We start from the raw sequence: 20,537 nt of genomic DNA, 5'->3' as shown, positions 1-20,537 counted from the left end.
CATCTAATGGACCTGGGGTCCAACTTAATCATCCAGTTTTGCCCTGTCTTTCCCCCATAGAGGCACCTGATGTCCTCAATCCCTATGCTCTTAAGGGTTTTTAATATGGATTTTATTTACTCGCTTTCCCTACCCGCCTTAAAATTCAGCTTTTAGAATTAAGTGTTGCTTCTGCTAGATCAGTCTTCACTTAGTCATCTTTCTTATGAGGAGGGGACTCAGCAACACCAGAATTATCTTCTGTCAGCTTCCCCGGCTACATGAGTGGACTAGGGGCCCATCTGTACCAGTGCACCAGCTGGCATTGTTGTGAGAGGCTGCATTTAGCTTCAGTGAATTTTTTTAAGACTCTCAATGTGTTTGTCCATTTCATGATGGGTGATTTATGAGCACACCTGCCTACACTGTTCTGACTGCCCGGCAGTTTTTGACCATAAACAGAACGACTCCATGCCCCACCCTCCCTACTCCCCTAATCTCGCCCTGACTGACTTTCTGTTTCCCCAGATGAAAAAAGTCCTCTAAGGGAAACGTTTTGCTGATGTGGAAGAGGTGAAAAAAAAATCAGCAGAAACACTAAAGGGCATCGAAATTGAAGAGTTCAAAAACAGTTTTGAGCGGTGAAAAAACATCTCGATAGGTGTATTGTATCATATGGAGAGTACTCTGAAGTTGACTGAAGTTTAAACATGTGAGAATAAATGCACAATTTTTATAAATAAATTCTGGGGTTTTTTTGTGTCTCTCTTCATATAGCCTCTGAATGAATGAATGAATGAATGAATGACTTATTTGGTTCACTGTTCCTGGAAGTACTGCAATAGCAGCTCGATGTGCAGAGTGGATGGAGCAAGCTCCTATTCCATCTCCCAGCTCCAAAAATCCACTTAGTATAATGTCTTCAGATAGAGGACAGACTAGATATTAAACTAAGAACAAATACTACACTTGATCTTAGCCGAAAGGCCAAGAAGTGATGAGTTATTTTTTTAATAAGAGGGGAAAGGAGAGGAAAAGAAAGGGACAGAAACATCGATGGAAGAGAGAAACATTGATCAGTTGCCTCTCACACATGCCCTGATGGGGGATGGAACCTGAAACCTAGGCATGTGCCCTGACCTGGAATTGAACTGGTGACCTTTTACTTTGCGAGATGACACCAAAACAACTTAGCCACACCAGTCAACACCAGCCTCTGAAATTTTGAGACTGTTACTTTCTTTCCTTTTCCCTTTGTCCTTGGGTATTGTGCTTTTTAAAACGGGGGGACCAGAGGGGAGAGGGAAGGGAAGAAAGGGAGGGAGAGGGGGGGGGGCGGGGGGGAGGGAGAAGAAGCTCTTTGATATGATTTTAATGGAATCCAGGGAAGCAAAGTAAACGTATGTTCTCAATCTACTGCCTTTACTGTCAGATTAAAATGTGTACATCAGCAGAATTTCTGGAGTAAGATTTAGACTTTGTTAGCCAGTCTAGGCATGTCTTATTTAAGTCATTTTCTTGTGAGATTGTTGTGGGTTTTTATGCTGTACTTCAATTTAGTTCTAGGCAAAATATTCAAATTAGTAACAGCCTCTGAGGGAAAAAATTGCAATAAATATACATGTTGACTATAAGAGAGATTTTGATTTAAGAAAAACTGAAGTGTAAAATACTACAAATCTTTGAATTGGGAACTATAGTGAACAAATTTTAAAAAGAGAATTTTTAGCAATAAAAGAAAGAGAGAAAATGATGTGTTATGTACTACATTAACAGGTTGTCTTTTAATAGTAAGAGAAAAATGAGCAATTGTGGAGTTAAATAAAACTTTAAAGTTTTACCTCAGGTCAAACAAAATTTTGTTCCATTTTGATTTCTTTATTAATAACTCAAAGTGTGAGTTTGGCATTTTCATCCTGAATTTCATCTGGTAAACATTTGCATTTTATTGCTATTAATTATCAAGAAGTTAAAAATGATGACATGTTATGAAAACTTCCAGAGTGTCTTTTATAATCTTTAACTGAGAATTTATTTTTGAGTTACTGTACATGTGGCAATAAAAAGATAAAATTCCAAGAGCTTTGTTGTACAAGAAAAAGGGCATGTGAGGGCATATCCTCTGGACAGAGTGAGGGAAAGCATCCAACTTGGCAAAGTTAATTCTTACAGGATTTCATTTCACAGTGACTATTTAAAATGTTCCTTTTCTTGGGAGCGGGTGGGGAAGAAGTGGTCCATATGGCTGCCAACTAAATCTTTTTCTAGATTTTTAAGAGACCTGATTTTTTTTAAAGTAGGATTGTTTTGTTTTGTTTTTACATTTCTACTGTGACTGTGCTCTGAGCCATTAATTCCGCTGATCGGACATCTATGACTTAGCATGGCTAGCACCAAGTGTGATTGTGACCATGGATCCTGGAGTTGACGTTCTCCTTTCTCCTTCTCCACCTCCATTTCCTGATCCGTTCCTGTTCTTGGTTTCTAACTTCCTGCCTGGTTTGCAGCCTGGGATTCAACACTCACTTCTCAAATCCCTTTGTGTTAACCCTTGGCCGTGCTCCTTGGAATGGACAAACGGATCTGCCTGATTCAGTCCGGCCACCGAAACTCCAACTCAGGATTCCCCACGTTGCCTTTGTGTTGCCAGGTTTTGACCTGACCCTGCCATCCAACTCAAAACATGCTGGCACCAGAGATAAAGAACAGTTTGTTTTGCAGGGTAATTTATTATATACTGGGCGACATCTCTTAAGCATAAATGTTAGTTACATTTTATGTAGAATCATGAGCCTGTGATGAGATCAGTGGTACTTAAGATACTGTGTTCTCTTTGTGAATGAATTATTTTAATTTGAGAAAACATTAATTCGATGTTAACCTTAAAGTCTTTAAGATATGAAAATGTCTTAGGAAGGGCCACCTATACACACATAACACACACACAATTTAAAGAAGCTGAAAAATATTATTACAGGGTTTTCCTGCTCTTTTGCCATTTTGCTGGTTTAACCAAAATTTGCCTCTTTAGATAAAACATAAGGCATATTTGTTGCTGAGATGTCCTTTTTTTTCATGGAAAAAGTGGTTTTTTTTATAATTTAAGAAATTTTATTCTTGCTGTTTAAATATTTATTGACCTGCCTTCTGGTAATATAGAGTTTTAAGTTATATCTAAAACCTATGGTCAAACCCATAATTATGAGGATAAAAACTGGGAATTTTAGTCTTGGCTGTGATTCAAACAAGTTGTGATATTTTAGACAAGTTGATAATTTCATCTGGCATAATGGCTAAGAGGATATGGTTATATTCTTTCTAAGGACTTCTTTAACTTTATGGTTAATCCATATCTATGAATCAGACTAATGATTTCTTAATCTTTATTTCTAACTCCTGCCCCAGGCCTAACTTTTAAGAATTGTATAAACCTTCATAGCAACAAACTTGAAAAATGTATCTTGGGCTTCTGGCAGGGGGAGGGGAAGGAATAATTTATAAACACACAAGAACAACTCTCTTTGTCTTAGCAAGCTCTGCCCTCAGGAAAAACTAGTTGCCCAGAGCTCAGTCTTTGGGGGTTTTATCAGAGCCTTACTGACCTGGGGGAAGGGAAATACCCAACTAGAGCCCATTCTAGCCATCCTGTCCCATCTCAGGGGTCTGGAGAAACTGAGAAACAAATGTGAAGTTCATAGTCCAGAGTCACAGGCTCACTAAAAGACTGAGACATAATCATAGGGTAATAGAATGTGTCCCCTTCCTCTTCACCACATTAGTAAAGGCTTACTGATAGCATTTTATTTTGCCCAGCACATTATGTCTGGCTATCAAGAAAAGACATACCTAAAGGCAAAAGGCACAACTTAAAGACGTGGAGCAAGCATCAGAGCCAGACTCAAATTGGTAGAAATGCTCCTATTGTCAGACCAGGAATTTTTTTTTAAAAACTATGATTAATATGCTAAGGGTTCCAATGGATAAAAAAAGACAGTATGAAAAAACAGAGGAGGGCAATGTAAACAGAGAGATGAAAATTCTGAGAAAGAACCAAAAAAGAAATGCTAAAGATAAAGAAACAAAGATGGGCTTCAATGGGCTTATTAGTAGACTAAACATGGCCAAAGAAAGAATCTCGGAGTTTGAGGCTATCTCAACAGAAACCTTCAAAACTGAAAAGCAAGGAGAACAGAGAATGAAAAAACAGAGCATCCAAGAATTGTAGGATAACTTAAAAAAGTGGGAAAGTAAGTATAGTGCGAATATCAGCAGGAGAAGAAAGAGAGAAAGGAACAGAAGATGTAAAACAATGACTGAGAATTTCCCCAAATTAATGTCAGTCACCAAACCGTCCCTTCAGGAAGTTCAGAGAATATCAAGCAGGCTAAATGCCCTCAAAAACCTACACCCGGGTGTATCATTTTCAAACTACAAAAAATAAAAGGTAAAGAAAAAAAATCCCAAAAGAAACCAGAGGGAAAAACACCTTATCTATGGAGAAACAAAATAAGAATTACTTTAGACTTCAGGGGCGGGTATTCAAAGTGTGGAGAGAAGAAATTGACCAACCTAGAAATTGCGAAGCACATCCTGCCCCCTGGGAAATCATCCTTCAAAAATGAAGATAATGATTTTTCTTCAGACAAACAAAAAAAGGAAACTTGTTGCCAGTAGACCAGCCTTGGAAGAAATGTTAAAGAAGTTCTTTAGACAGAAGGTAACCGACATGATACTTTGTAACTGCATTAGTCAGCTGTTGAGCGCCAGTTGTTTGTAGAAGAGTTAGTGGTCTTGGGCAATCCCTTATCCAAGGGCTAGTCTCCTCATGAGACTCAGCTTGACAGGGGACTCAAGTGTTGGAAAATTTTAGTGAATAGTTAATAAACCTGGTAGGTAATACATACATTAAAGTTATTGTTTCAGGAACTGCAGGTACAGTGGGTGGCCTACCGCTCCCACCCACCACTCCTGGGAGAGGACCTCCTGGGACATAGCTGGAGAGATCCGAGTGGTGTGGAGAGACTGTGGAGATGGAACAGGCACGAGTGGCCTCACATTCACGTGTGTTGGATAAAAATCAGGAAGGATACATTTGTGGTGAGCAATCCCAGCCCCAACCCAGACCACACCCAGGGTTCCAGCACCAGGAAGATAAATCTCTCTAATCTCTCAAGGTAAAAACCAGTGGGAGTTGGGGCAGTGGAGGAAACTGCTAAATATTTAGGAAGCTGTGCTAAAAGGGTCTACATAATCTTAAAATGTGTGCAAACCCACCCACTCTGGGATGCAACACCCGGGCAACAGCTGGAAGGGCGCCAGTCTGTATGGGGAGTGGGTGAAGTGACTGGAAATGGGGCAAGTGCTGGACAAACCTCCCAAAGCCAGGCAGCATGGCCCAGTCCCCTCTCTGAGCCCTCCCCACACACAGAGCCACAAAGTGGTGAAGTGGGTTGCCCAACCCTGGTGATCACCTAAGGTTTTGCCCACACAATTTTCAGGTGCCTTTTTGACAATAGGTCATGCTCCTAAGATAGGGAGTCAAAGCAGCTCTACTTAATACACAGAAACAAACACAGGGAAGCCACCAAATTGGGGAGACAAAGAAATATGGCCCAAATGAAGTAACAGAACAAAACCCCAGAAAAAGAACTAAAAAGAACAGAGATTGCCAACCTGTCAGATGCAGAGTTCAAAACACTGGTGATTAGGATGCTCCAAGAACTTGTTGAGTATGGCAACAACATAAAGGAGGAAATGAAGGTTACATTAAGTGAAATAAGAAAAATCTATAGGAAACCAACAGTGAAAGGATAGAAATTGAGATTCAAATCAATGATTTGGAACATAAGGAAGAAATAAACATTCAACCAGAACAGAAAGACAAAACAAGAATTCAAAAAAAAATGAGGGTAGTATAAGAAGACTCTGGGATATCTCCAAACTGCCAACATCCAAATCATAGGGATGAAAGACAGAGAAGAGGAAGAGCAAGAAATGGAAAACACTTGAAAAAACAATGAAAGAAAATTTTCCTAATTTGGCAAAGGAAATAGAAATGCAAGTTCAGGAAACACAGAGAGTCCCAAACAAGTTGGACCCAAAGAGAAACGAGACATATCATAATTAAAATCCCAAAGGTTCAAGATAAAGAGAGAATTTTAAAAGCAACATGAGAAAAGCAGAGAGTTACCTACAAAAAAGGTCCCATAAGAGTATCAGCTGATTTCTCAAAAGAAACTTTGCAAGCAAGAAGGCCCTGGCAAGAAGCATTCAAAGTAATAAAAAGCAAGGACCTATGACCTAGATTACTCTATCCAGCAAAGCTATCATTTAGAATAGAAAGGCAGATAAAATGCTTCCCAGGCAAGGTAAAACTAAAGGAGTTCATCATCACCAAGCTATTATTACATGAAATAATGGGACTTGTTTAAGAAAAAAAAAGAAAAGAAAAACAATAAACATTAACAAAGCTACAAATTCACAACTATCAACAACTGAATCTAAAAAAATAAAAACAAACTAAGCAAACAACTACAACAGGAACAGAATCATAAACATGGAGATCTTTTGGAGCATTGTCAGCTGTGGGGGGCAGGAGAAGAACAGGAGAAAAGGTGCAGGGATTAAAAAGCATAATTGCATAAATAGATAGGGGGATATTAAGAATAGTGTAGGAAATGCAGAAGCCAAAAATGTATACATATGACCTGTGGATATGAACTAAGAAGGTTATTGCTGAAGGGAAGGTGGGTACTGGGAAGAGGGGAGCAAAGGGGAATAATTGGGACAACTGTAACAATGTAATAAAATATACTTAAAAATAAAACATAAATTAAAAAGCTATGGTACATTTATACAATGGAATACTACTTGGCCATGAAAAAGAAGGAGATATTTGCCACAGCATGAATAAACTTGGAGAGTATTATGCTGAGTAAAATACCCCAATCAGAAAAAGGCAAATACCATATGATTTTACTTATATGTGGAATCTAACAAAGAAAATAAACTAACAAAAATGAAACAGGCATAGAGAGAGAATAAACTGATAGCTGTCAGAGGAAAGGAGAGTTGGGAGGCTGAGAGAAAATAGTGAAAGGATTAAGCAGAAGTAAAAAACACCTCACAGACACAGACAACAGTATGGTGATTACCAGAGGGAAAGGAAGCGGGGGAAGTGGAAGAGGGTAAAGCGGGTTTAAATGTTGATGGAGGGAGACTTGACTTGGGGTAGTGAACACACAGTTCAGCATACAGATTGTGTCTCATAGAACTGTACACCTAAAACATATGTAGTTTGTTAAATAATGATACCCCAATAAATTCAATTAAATGTTAAAAAAATAATACAGTCATAGGATGTAAAGTACACTATAGGAAATATAGTCAATAATATTATAATAACTGTGTATGTTGTCACATGGATTCTAGACTTATCAGGGGGATCACTTTGTAAATTATATAAATTTCTAACTGGTAAGTTTGATACTTGAAACTAATGTAAACATATTAAATGTCAATTGTAATTGAAAAATAAAAAATAAAACTGTCAACCGAAAAAGTGTAAACATTTTTCCTAAGATTAATATTATTTCTCAATATTGTCTGAATTTTAGGTAACTATTTACCAGTTAGAGGGTAGCTATTCTTTCTTTTTCTCTTCCTCTTTCTTTCTTTCAATACATATATTTTCATGAGCTATATTTCATACTTTGCTTTTACTTAATGTTAACAGATTTAAAGCAGACACCAAAGACAGACTCACTGAGAGAGACAGACAGACAGAGAGAAATACTTTTAAAATCTCGCTTCAGAGTGACTTCACTAGGAATTACTCGGCTTGACAAGAATAAATACATTGAAGGGCCACAATTTAAGTCTTGTGCAGCCAAGACTCTGCAAAGCACATACTTTTTCTGTACTACTGGGTTTAATCATCACTGTCACATGAGCTTGAAAATATGCCACATGAGTAACTATTCTCCTCCCACTTGATGCAGAAGTTGGCCTAGGCAGGACATGCGATCCTTGAGGTTGCCAGTGAAAATGCGTGGCAGAAGTCAGGACATTTATCACCTCTGGTGGAGTGTCCTCATGACCCATGAGACAGAATGAACCTGTTAGGAGGAGGTTTGGAGAATACCAGTGGACAGATTCTCTTTGTCATGTATAGTATTTATATACAGCCACATGTTTCCCGCCTCCTGAATTTTAGGAATGTCATCCTGAAGTCATTGTTGGCTGAGATTCATTTAAAAGATGTAAGACATGAGAGAGTCCTTAGTTACAGTAACCCAACCACAACAAAAAATAGTTTCCATTCCACTGAGGAGAATAAATAATTTAAACAAGATGGAAGATAGAAGAAGCCCTGTAGCCAGACTAGAAGAATAATTGAAAAAAGGAAAAACAGAATAAAACTACTGCTCAAAGAATTTTGCCAACTTATGTGAGAACATAGGCACATATCTGAAGGCCAAACGTTTCCTGGTAAGTGGTGGCTTACAATTTTACAGCAGTATTCCTCTACGCTGTGGCATTTCATGCAGTGAGAATTCAATGAAAGATTTAATTGCTGAGATATTTTAGAATAAAAATACTATAAGAATCTGGAGTACATGACTATTGTAAACACCATAATAAAGACTATAAAGGAATTAGTGTGCTTGGAAACAACAACTGAGAGAATCACTGAGATACGGATGTTTAAAAACTTGGAAGTTCTAGAAGACAATTATTTTGGTTGTGGAAATAATTGTGTACCTTTAGGAAAATTCCTTAGTTTACTGCAGATATGTATTAAAATACTTCATAGGATCAAGGTAATTGCTAGAGTGAAGTAGAGGCACATTCTGATATGTAACATGGTGGCCGAGAGGATTTGGAGGGGCAGATTGAACAGTGGGCCCGTGTGTGGTAGGGCGGGGTCCCAGCTGATCCTGGACTAGGATTCGGACTGCTCTGAGTGGTTTGGATGAACAGTTGTCAGCAAGAGGCCATCTGGCTGGAGAAAAAGATTTTGCATGTGTACTTCAGAGGTGGAACGATTCCAACATGGCGCAGACAGCCTGGGACCGGTCAGATCAGTGTATGTGAGGAGACAGTGTGGTGCTCCGGTGACCAGGTCCAAACCAGAGTCAGTGAGCAGTTTTGGAGGAAATGCTGAGTGAATGAGGCACTCTTACAATATCTGAGGGTGCCATGAGGACTTGGGGTCCTGAAGGAGTGGCTTCTCTTCTGGAATGGACTGTGCAGAGCCAGGATTGGTACAGCTGAATCCTCTGCTCCAGCCTGTCCAGTTCTTCTCAGGCAGAATAAACAATAATAGTAGGCTAGAGAGGGACATATCTGAATACATGGGTGGCATCCCCTGGTAACTCAAGGAAATCTTCCTGAGTTGTGGGTGGGTGTCCCCTCTGGGTGGTTGCCCAATTGGGAGTGGCATGTCATTGAAGACACATGGAATACTTGTCCTATGCAAACTTGTCTAGAGCCAATGAAATCTAAATAATTATGTAAATTTGATGTAATTTATAAGCACAAGCTGGCACGTTCTGAGAATACTCAAGTTACAAATCTATAGCAAACTTTGTGTTATCGCGTGTCCCTGTCTCCTCCCACAGTCTCTTAAGCAAGAGAATATGCTGTGCTGTGCATTTCTTATCAACACCATCTTGGGGAGTCTTAGCCTCTGTGGTATGTGGTTTGTTTAAGCTGCAAGAGGCGTACCAAAACTGATTAGAGAAAAAAAATTGACCACCCAGAGTGCTTTTCTTTAACCATGGTGGCTTCTTGGCCCAACCATTTAAAATTAGATAGCCTATGAATTTTAGTTTATTTGTTAGAAGGTGTTGCTTTGGCTTAACAAAACTATCTGCTGTATTTTTTCCAAGGGAGAAAATGATGAAATCCTTGTTTTCTTTACAAATTGAGCCAACATATTTTAGGCTGAGACACCATGTGAATATACATTCTTTTATAAAGTCTGGTTAACATTTTTGGGAGAACTTGTTTGTTATTTGTTTCCTGTCAAACAGTACAATTTGCTGAAAACAGCCTGTTGGTGGCAGACTGGAATCAGAACACTAAGCAGCTTCCCAAAGAGTCTTGGAACTGTGTACGATCATTAAAGATCTGTGACAAATTTTGTCTTATAAAAATGATTACGTTTTGCTAAAGAAAGAAAAATCTCATTGTCTGAGGCAATAGATTAAATAGTTCTTATTGTAAATGAGGACTTAGTCTAACTTCCTAGGCAAAACCATACTGCTTCTCCTCTTTTTACAAAGAGTCTACAAATCCCTAGAAAACTAAGTATTTTCCCCTCTGTGAGGGTCATGTTTACAAAGCATTGGTCCTGGTTGGAAAAGGTTAGTAACCTTTTCACAAATGCAAATGTCCAGTAATAGGGGGATACCTTTATTAACTATTTACATCTATGTAATAGAACACTGTGCGGCCATTAAAAAGAATGAGGAAGATGCATATGAAGTGTACTCCATGACATCCTGTTTAAACAAGAAGGAAATGAACGCCTGTATTGTATCTCGCTACCATTTCTGATTTGAAAGTGGGGCATTTAATAGTGTTTGCATATCTCTGGGAGTCTCCAGGCCAAGGAATCCATGGTGTGGAAAGCAGGGAAGGAGAAATAATTTTTAATTATATAATCTTTTGTACTGTTTAAATATTTAAGCATGAGACATTAGTTCTTATTTAAATTAAACAAATAATCATTGAAAAATGTAACCCACATGTGTAACTTTGACCTTCCTCTGCTCTAAACACATGACTTTAAGCCCTGTCCTCTCCTAATATGCTATTCAAGGGAACTTGATCATCTATTCAAACTGCCCATTTCACGTTGAGGTGAAGAACTCAAAGTGGAAGAAGATATTTGACTCAAGACACAGTTTGTAACACTAAAGTCTGGACTGGAGCCCCAGGCTTCTTAATTCTAGGAAAGTGCTGTTCTCATGCCATGGCCCCCAGGGAGAGAGATTAATCAGCCTTGGCTGTAAGACTGAGCTTCCCCTCTGTCCTTCCTGGCACTGCTCACTGAGGCTGATGAGCCTCATGTCCCATGGCCTCCTGCCAAGCCTTTAAGCATCAACTAACTAGAAAGTAAACCAAAAAGTGTCCTAACTCAGGCCTTCTTAATTTGAGGTCTGTGGCTAAGCTTCAGAAAATTTTGTAAGATGTAAGAACTCTGGGAAGAGAGCTCGGTTTTCTCTGAGGTCCATTGTCAAGTGAGATAAAGAAAACTTTTATACCTGAAAGAGACTTTGGCAGCCATCAGGTCTAACCCTAGTGAAGTACACAAATGTCCTCAACCACAGCCTGCTTCTCTGCTGCAGTACTTCAAAGCACTGGGGAGTCATCACCAACATGAAATTCACTAGGTCATTTAGTTCTGTTTTAGAGCATTGGAGTGAATTTCGTTCTTGCTACATCTCATGTCGTTCACGTGGTATCCTTCCTTTGGGACCCCAGCTGATAGAATAGACACTGTTGGAGTGCTGCCCTGGAAGGGAAATGAGAGCTCACTGGATACCACACTGAGTAATATTCAGCCAGTTGTGGTGCGCACTGTTCCTGCTGCCAGCTCATTGGCCAGAATGGGCATATGCCTTCAACCACTACTGGGAGCGAGAAAGTGCTATAATGCCACGTAACTGGAAGGCAGAGAGTGGGAATATTCAGTGAGCTATATCCATTCCTACCATCTTCCTCCCTGAATAGACAGCCAAATGTCCTGTCAGAGTCTTAACAATTTCTTGAAGGCCAAGAAAAACTGAACCACTTAGATGACAGAGGCAACTGAATACAATACCTCTTTTGTATTGTACTGAATTGAATGCAATAGTAGTGGATAGTTTTAGGGTGCCCATCACCAGTCTCCATTTCTACGGGTGCCATGCTCTACACTCACCCCTTGCTGAAGGGGTGAGTCATGTTTGCATCATGTCATTGCCTTTCCCCACAGTGAGCTGGACGAGGGATTGACACCTGTCGGACTGGGTGTTCATCTGTTGGCTAGCCTGTAATCAACCCTATTTGCTGAGACAGTCTGTAGTCAAATCAATGTAGGGCCTATGAATTATATGGTTCTACAGAGCTGGGCCTAGAGTAGTCCTTTTCAGCCAGGTTGAGAGAGAGAGAGCGAGAGAGAGAGCGAGAGAGAGAGAGAGAGATTTCTTCTATCTTCAGTGGTTCCTAGATCCCAGCTCCTGTTCCCCAGAGGCCTGCTGTACTTCATTTTTTGTGAGATAGTTTATAGTGTTTCAATAAGTCTTCATTTTATTTGAACTACTTTATTATCAATACAAATAAATTGAGAATCCTAGTCACTCTGCCTCTACCTAGATTATCATCCTTGATCTATGTAGAAATGTTGGCATTCACCCTGGGTTTATGGTTGGGGACTAATAGAAAACAAACTGATCGTAAGTCTTGTTTTCTTATTTTCTGTGTTCTTGATGTTCACTAACCTGGGAGAGACACCCCTGAACCCCCAGCCAGGCTTTTTATTCCTAGAGATAGCAAACCCTCCACCTGGGAGTCCATCTTTCTTACGTAAGCTAACCAATTGAGAGTCTCTCCTGCCTCTCCTCTAACAGCCCTTACACTCCAGGCCACCCTTCCCCTACCCTAACCAACCCAGGGCCAGGCACCAGACGACTCAGAACAGCCCCTGCAGCCAGAGCCTGCTGAAATTATTCAAACAAGACAATCTTAAACCTGCTTCGCTATCTTTATTCTGCCTTGTCCATTCCACAAAAACCACAACAAAGCTCTTGCCTTGTTTCCCCCCCTCCTTCTGCCCCCCAATTGACAGTGGTGCTTCCCCATGTGGCCCTTATGTGGTCTGCCATGTTCCTGTTTGTGGGGGTCTGGAGGGTGAGAATTCTCCCCTCATCACAGTCATTTCCATGTCTGTCTGCTTTACCATACATGATTAAAACAATCTCAGGTGCGTTTTATTTTATTTTATTTTATTTTAAAAAGATTTTATATACTTTTAGAGAGAAGGGAAGGGAGGCAGAAACAGAGAGTGAGAAACATCAATGTGAGAGGGAAAGATGCCTCTTGCATGAGAGAGACTAACTACCTCTTGCATATGTCCCAGCTGGGAACTGGCCTATAACCTAGGTGTGTTTCCTGGCAAGGAATAACCCCATGACCTTTCAGCATCTGGGACAATGCTCTGAGCAACCCAGACACCTGGCCAGGGCAGGTAGTATGGACATTTTAATTATGTTAATTCTTCTTAGCCATAACCATGGTATATGCTTCTACTTACTTGTATTTTCTTCATTCTCTTGTCAATGTCTTATAATTCTCCAAGTGCAGGTCTTTTACCTCTTTGGTTAAATTTATTCCTAAGTATTTTACTTTTTTAATGTAATTTTAAATGAGATTGTTATCTTAGTTTCCCTTTCTCATAGTTTATTATTGATGCATAAAAATGCAACTGATGTCTGGCCCTGGCTGGTGTGGCTCAGTGGATTGAGTGCCAGCCTGTGAAGCAAAGGGTCACCAGTTTGATTCTAAGTCTAGGGCTCAAGCCTGAGTTGCAGGCCAGGTCCCCAGTAAGGGGCATGTGAGAGGCCCACATATTGATATTTTTCTCCCTTTCTTCCTCACTCCCTTCCCTTCTCTCTAAAAGGAAGGAAGGAAGGAAGGAAGGAAGGAAGGAAGGAAGGAAGGAAGGAAGGAAGGAAGGAAGGAAGGAAGGAAGGAAGGAAGGAAGGAAGGAAGATCTTAAAAAATGCAACTGACTTCTGGATATTTATTTCGTATCTTGCTACTTTACTGAATTCATTTATCAGTGTTTGGAGTTTTTGGATGGAATCTTCAGGGTTCTCTGTATATAGTATCATGTCATCTGGAAATAAGGACAGTTTTACTTCCTCCTTTCCAATTTAGATGCCTTTTATTATTTCTTCCTTTCTGATTACTGTGGCTAGGATGTCCAGTACTATGCCTAATAAGAGTGGTGAAAGCAGATGTCTTTGTCTCTTTCCTGATCTTGTGGAAAATACTATTATGTAGTTTTTGCCTGTTGACATGATGTTGGCTGTGGGTTTGTCATATATGGCTTATTATATTGAGTTATGTTTTTTCTAGTCCCACTTTGCTGAGAGTTTTTATCATCAATAGGTGTTGGATTTTATCAAATGCCTTTTCTGTATCTATCAATATGATCATTTAATTTTTATCCACCTTTTTAATGTGGTGTATTACATTAATTGATTTGCAAACATTGTACACATCTTGCATCACTGGAATAAATCTCACTTCACCGTAGTGTGTACTCTTTTGAATGTATTGCTGGATCCAGTTTGCTAACATTTTGTTGAGAATTTTAGCAGGTATATTCATCAGGGATATTGGCCTATAATTTTCTCTTTTTTTTTTTCTAGTGTCTTTATCTGGTTTTTGAACTGCAAGATGAGCTTGGAGGTCTTTTTTCCTTTTGAATTTTGGAATAGTTTGAGAAGGATAGGTGTTAGTTCTTAGGATGTTTGGTAAAATTCCCCAGTGAAGCCATCCAGTCCAGGACTTTTGTTTGTTAGGAATATTTTGATTATTGCTTTAATTTCATGTGCCCTGACTAGCAATTGAACCAGTGACCTCTTGGTTCACAGGCCAGTGCTCAATCCACTGAGCCACACCAGCCAGGGCTAGAGGTTTTTAACATTAAAAAAAAAATTCTGGAAGATGGAAGCATAGGCATACATGACTCACCTCTTCACTCAACCACATTAAAATTACAACTAAAATACATTACAACAACCACACAGAACCATCAGAAATCAAGTTGAATGAAAGTCTGACAACTACTAAATTAAACAAAACCCATCCGTCCAGACTGGTAGGAGGGGCACAGATGCAGAACAGGCTGGTCCCACATCCATGAGCGGTGGACAAAAATTTGGAAGTGATTATCTCAGGAAGGAGGAGTCCCAGCCACACACCAGTGTCCCCCAGCCCAGGGTTCCAGTGCCAAGAAGATAAGTCCCCACAAATTCTGGCTGCAAAAACCAGCAGGGATTGAATCAGTGGAAGAAACTTCTGGAGCCCTAAGCATTTCCTTTTAAGAAGCCGCGCATGAACTCACTACTCAGACTCATTCTATCTGGGCTCTGGTGCTGGGGTGGCAGCTTAGAAGGTACCAGTGGTGTTCTGGGGGACACTGAGCTGTCTGGCATCAAGGCAAGCTGAGGCCATTGTCCTTTTTCTGGGCCCTACCCCCTCAGAATCACAGAGCCAGCAAACTGGTAACTGAGACTACATCAACCTAGCTGATGTTTTTGGCCCACCTTGGAGATCCCCAGAGGCTCTGCCCCACTCAATTTACAAGCCTGCTTGAGCTGCTTTTCCTTATGAATGGCTGGTCTGGGCTCATGCTTCACAACTTCCTAAATCCTCTCAAATGAGCAACAGCTGGCCTCAGTGAACTCCAGGTTCAGCACTAGTAGCAGCTAGATTAGTTTCACAGCTTGGCTTTACCTGGGAATCTCCAAGCCCAGCACAAGCAATAGCCATCTCAGATTTGTTCATAGCTCAGGCAGAGTGGCCCCAGGGAAAACACAGGTGGGTGCTGAATTTGGCCTGCAACACCTGGGAAACACCAGGTAGAGCACATCCAGTGGACAGCTACAGACCACACTGGAGCACCACCACCCTGCCCCTACACAGCTGATCATCCACAGAGGGTGCACGTAGGTGGTAAGTGGTCACAGCCAATTCTTGCAGCTAACTGGCCTGGGTAAATCCATTCTATTGAGCTGCCAACAGTAACCAAAACTCAATTACAAGAGGAGGGGATACTCAGCCCACACCAAGGGCATACCTCGAGCACTCAGCTTAGGTGACATAGGAGTCTGTGCCCCTGGATCCTATAGGACACTTAGTGTATTAGGCCACACTACCAAGACACAAAGTCAAAGTAGGTCTGCCTAATACATTGAAACACACACAGAAAGGCTGCCAAAATGAAGGGATAGAAATACGGCCCAAATGAAAGAAGACATCAAAACTCTAGAAAAAGAGCTAAACAAAATGGAGATAGGCAATCTGTCAGATGCAGAGTTCAAAACACTGGCTATGAGGATGCTCCAAAAACTTAGTGAGAACCTCAGCAGCATAAGAATGATCCAGTCAGAAATGAAGGATACACTAATTAAAGTAAAGAAAGAACAATTTATAAGGAAACAACAGTAGGTTTGATGAAGCTGAGAATCAAATCAATAATTTGGAACATATAGAAGCAAAAAAAACCCTATGCAAAACAAGAAGAAAAAAGAATCCAAAAAAAAATGAGGTTATTATAAGCAGTCTCTGAGACAACTTTAAGAGATCCAACATTTGCATTATATGGGTGCCAGAAGAAGAGAAAGAGCAAGAAATTGGAAATCTATTTGAAAAAAATAATGAAAGAAATCTTCCCTAATTTGGTGAAAGAATTAGACATGCAAATTCAGCAAGCACAGAGTCCCAAACAAGATGGATGCAAAGAAGCCCACTCCAAGACATATCATAATTAAAATACCAAATCTTAAAACACAAGGGGAGAATATTAAAGGCAGCAAGGGAGAAGGAGATAGTAACATACAAGTGAGCTCCTAAAAGGCTAGCATTTTATTACTCAACAGAAATACTACAAGCCAAAAGGGAATGATAAGAACTATTCTAAGTAATGAAAAGTAAAGGCCTTCAACCAAGACTAACTATCCGGAAAGTCTGTCATTTAAAATGGGAGGTGAAATATAGAGTTTCCCAGACAAAAGGAGGCTAAACAAATACACCTCCACTGAAACAGCGTTGTAAGTCATGCTTAAGAGACTATTTTAAGAAGATGAATAAAAAGAGTGAGAGAGAGTACACAGGCACAAAGGAGTAAAATGGCAATGAATAAGTACCTATCTATAATAACCTTACATGTAAATGGATTGAATGCACCAGTCAAAAGACATAGAGTAGCTGAATGGATAAGAAAACATGACCTGCATACATGCTGTTGACAATAACCCAGGTCAGAACAAAAGACATAACAAACTGAAAATGAAGGGTTGGCAAAAAATATTCCAAGCAGACAGACAGGGAAAAAACCCAGCATAGCAATACTTATATCAGACAAAACAGATTTCAAAACAAAGGCCATAAAAAGAGGTACAGAAGGACACATCATAATACTGCAGGGTAGAAGTCATCAAGAAGATATAAACATTGTAAACATATATGCAACCAACATAGGAGCATCCAAATATATAAGAAAAATCTTGGAAGACTTCAAGAAAGACATAGACATGGTAGTGGATTTTAACACCCCACTGTCAACAATGGATAGGTCTTCCAAAGAATCAAAAACATTATCATGGCACTGAATAACACCCTAGGTCAAATGGACTTAACTGATATATACAGAACCTTTCACCCCAAAGAAACAAAATACACATTCTTTACAAATGCACATGGAATATTTTCAATGATAGGCCACATGGTAGGACACAAAAAAACCTCAACAAATTCAAGAAAATTGAAATCATATCAAGTGTTTTCTCAGACCACAAGGATTTAAAACTAGATACCAACCTCGAGGAAAAAACTCAAAAACAATCAAATTCGTGGAGACTGAATAACAAGTTATTAAATAATGAATGGGTTAACAGTGAGATCAAGGAAAAAGTCAAAAAATTTATAGAACAAATGAAAATGAACACACAACAGCCCAGAACCTATGGGACACAGTGAAGGTAGTTCTGACAGGGAAGTTCATAGCAATACAATCCTACCTAAGAAACACAGACAATTTTCAAATAAACAACCTAAACCACATCTACAAGAACTAGAAGAACAAAGAAAGCTCAGAGTAAGTAGAGGGAAGAAAATAATCATGATCAGAGAAGAATTAAATAACTATATACAGACTAAAAGAACAATTCAAATGATCAATAAATCCACAAGCTGGTTCTTTGAAAAGATAAACAAAATTGACAAGCCTTTAACCAGACTCATGAAGAGTAAAAAGAGAGGACCCAAATAAATAAAATAAAAAGTGACAGATGAGAAATTACAACTGATGCCACAGAAATATAAAATTATTGTAAGAAATTACTACAAACAACTCTATGCCAAGAAATTTGAAAATCTAAATGAAATAGACAAATTTCTACAAACATATAATTCTCCAAAACTGAGTCAGAGGAAGCAGAAAGCCAGAATAGAAGAATAACAGCTAGTGAAATTGAAGCAGAAATAAAAATTAAAAAAAAACTCCTGGTACACTAAAGTCCTGAACCACATGACTTCACAGGAGAACTTTACCAAACATTTAGGGGAGAGCTAGCTCTGATCCTTCTCAGACTATTTCAAAAAATCCAAGAAGAGGTAAGACTCCCAGACTCTTTTAATAAGACCAGCATTATCCTAATTTCAAAACCAGATAAAGACACAACAAAGAAAGAAAACTACAGGCCAATATCTCTGATGAACATAGATGCTAAAATCCTCAACAAAATATTAGAAAACCGGACCCAGCAATACATTATAAAGATCACACACCAGGATCAAGTGGGATTCATCACAGGGATGCAAGGATGGTACAATATATGCAAACAATAAATGTAATATATCACATAAAATGAAAGACAAAAACCACATGATAATATCAATAGATGTGGAAAATGCATTTGATAAAGTACAGCATTTATGATAAAAATACTCAGCTAAGTGGAAGTAGAGGAAGCATGCCTCAACATAATAAAAGCCACAAACAACAAATCTACAGCCGACATCACAATCAATGGGCAAAAACTAAAAGCTTTCTCCCTAATATCAGGAACAACACAAGGGTGTCCTCTTTTATCACTTCTATTCAAGATAGTATTGGAACTTCTAGCCACAGAAATCAGACAAGAAAAATAGATAAAAGGCCTCTAAATTGGAAATGATGAAGTAAAACTGTCATTTTGTAGATGACATGATAGTGCACATAGAAAACCCTATAGATTCCACTGAAAAGCTACTCAAACTAATAAGTGAATTTGGCCAAACAGCAGGATACAAAGTCAATAGTCACAAATCTAAGACATTGTTTGTACACTAACAATGAGATATCAGAAACAGAAATTAGGAAAAATATCCCATTTACTATAGCAGCAGGAAAAATAAAGTGCCCAGGAATAAACTTAACCAAGGAGGTAAAAGACCTGTATTCAGAAAACTACAGAACACTGAAGAAAGAAATTAATAAAGACACAAATAAATGCAAGTATATACTGTGTTCATGGACTACAAGAATTAACATCATTAAATTGTTTCTACTACCCAAAGCAATATATAGATTCAATGCAATCTCTATCAAAATGCCAAAGGCACATTTCACAGATATTGAACTAATATGTCAAAAATTTATATGGAATCATAAATGACCCCAAATAGCCTCAGCAATTTTGAGAAGGAAGTACACATTAGGAGAGATCACAATAACTGATATCAAACTATATTACACAGCCACTATAATCAAAACAGTCTGGTACTGGCATAACAACAGACACATAGATCAGTGGAACAGAATGGAAAGCCCAGTAATAAACTCATGTCTCTATGGATAATTAATATTTGATAAAGGAGTCAAGACAATAAAATGGAATAAAAATAGCTTATTCAATAAATGGTATTGGGAGATCTGGACAGGTACATACAAAAAAATTAAACTAGACCACCAACTTACGCCATACACCAAAATAAACTCAAGATGTATAAAAGACTTAAATATAAGTCATGACTCCACATAGGCAGGAAAATTTCATATATCCCATCCAGCAATGTTTTCACTGATATGTCCCCTTAGGCAAGGGATATAAGGGAAAGAATAAGCAAATGGGACTACATCAAATTAAAACATTTTTACATGGCTCAAGAAAGCATCAACAAAATGAAAAGGGAACCAACCGTATGTGAAAGCATATTTGCCAATGACACCTAGACAAAGATTTGATCTCCAAAATATGTAAAAAACTCGCATGACTCCACACCAGGAAGACAAATAATCTGATTAAAAAATTGGCAAAGGACCTGAACATTCCTCCAGGAGGACATACGGAGGGCCCATAGACATAAGAAAGGATGTTCAGCATCACTAGTCATCAGAAAGATGCATCTTAAAACCACAATGAGATATTACCTCACACTGGTCAGAATGGCCATCATTAACAAATCAACAAACAACAAGGTTGTGGAGAGAAGGGAACCCTACCTAGTACATTGTTGGTGGGAATGCAGACTGGTGCTAGAATCTTCCTAATGTTGTACTTTCTCTACACTGTGATTCTGCTCAACGACTTTCAGTGACTCCCCAACGACCATAACATAAATCAGAACTCCTTGGGAGCCTGGCACTCAAATTTAAATTTAACCCCAATATACCTAATGACACCCACTGCCTACATTTTTTACATGAAAACATGTCTTCGGTCAAATTGATCTACTCCCTATCTCACACACATACCTTGCACATTCTGATGGTACGTGGGACTCACTTCCTTTTT

General features: G+C 39.1%; 1 non-coding gene across 1 annotated transcript; it reads right to left on the bottom strand.

The window, feature by feature from the left end:
* Nucleotides 1-790: 790 nt before the first annotated feature.
* Nucleotides 791-978, bottom strand: LOC119042425 (U2 spliceosomal RNA). The gene has a single exon (XR_005081222.2). It is a non-coding gene; the product is annotated as a U2 spliceosomal RNA (small nuclear RNA).
* Nucleotides 979-20,537: the final 19,559 nt, after the last annotated feature.

Source organism: Artibeus jamaicensis, unplaced genomic scaffold, assembly GCF_021234435.1.
Source record: "Artibeus jamaicensis isolate MK-2021 breed Jamaican fruit bat unplaced genomic scaffold, CSHL_Jam_final contig_466, whole genome shotgun sequence".
Classification (NCBI taxonomy): Eukaryota; Metazoa; Chordata; class Mammalia; order Chiroptera; family Phyllostomidae; genus Artibeus; species Artibeus jamaicensis.
This window is presented reverse-complemented; position numbering and strand designations above follow the sequence as displayed.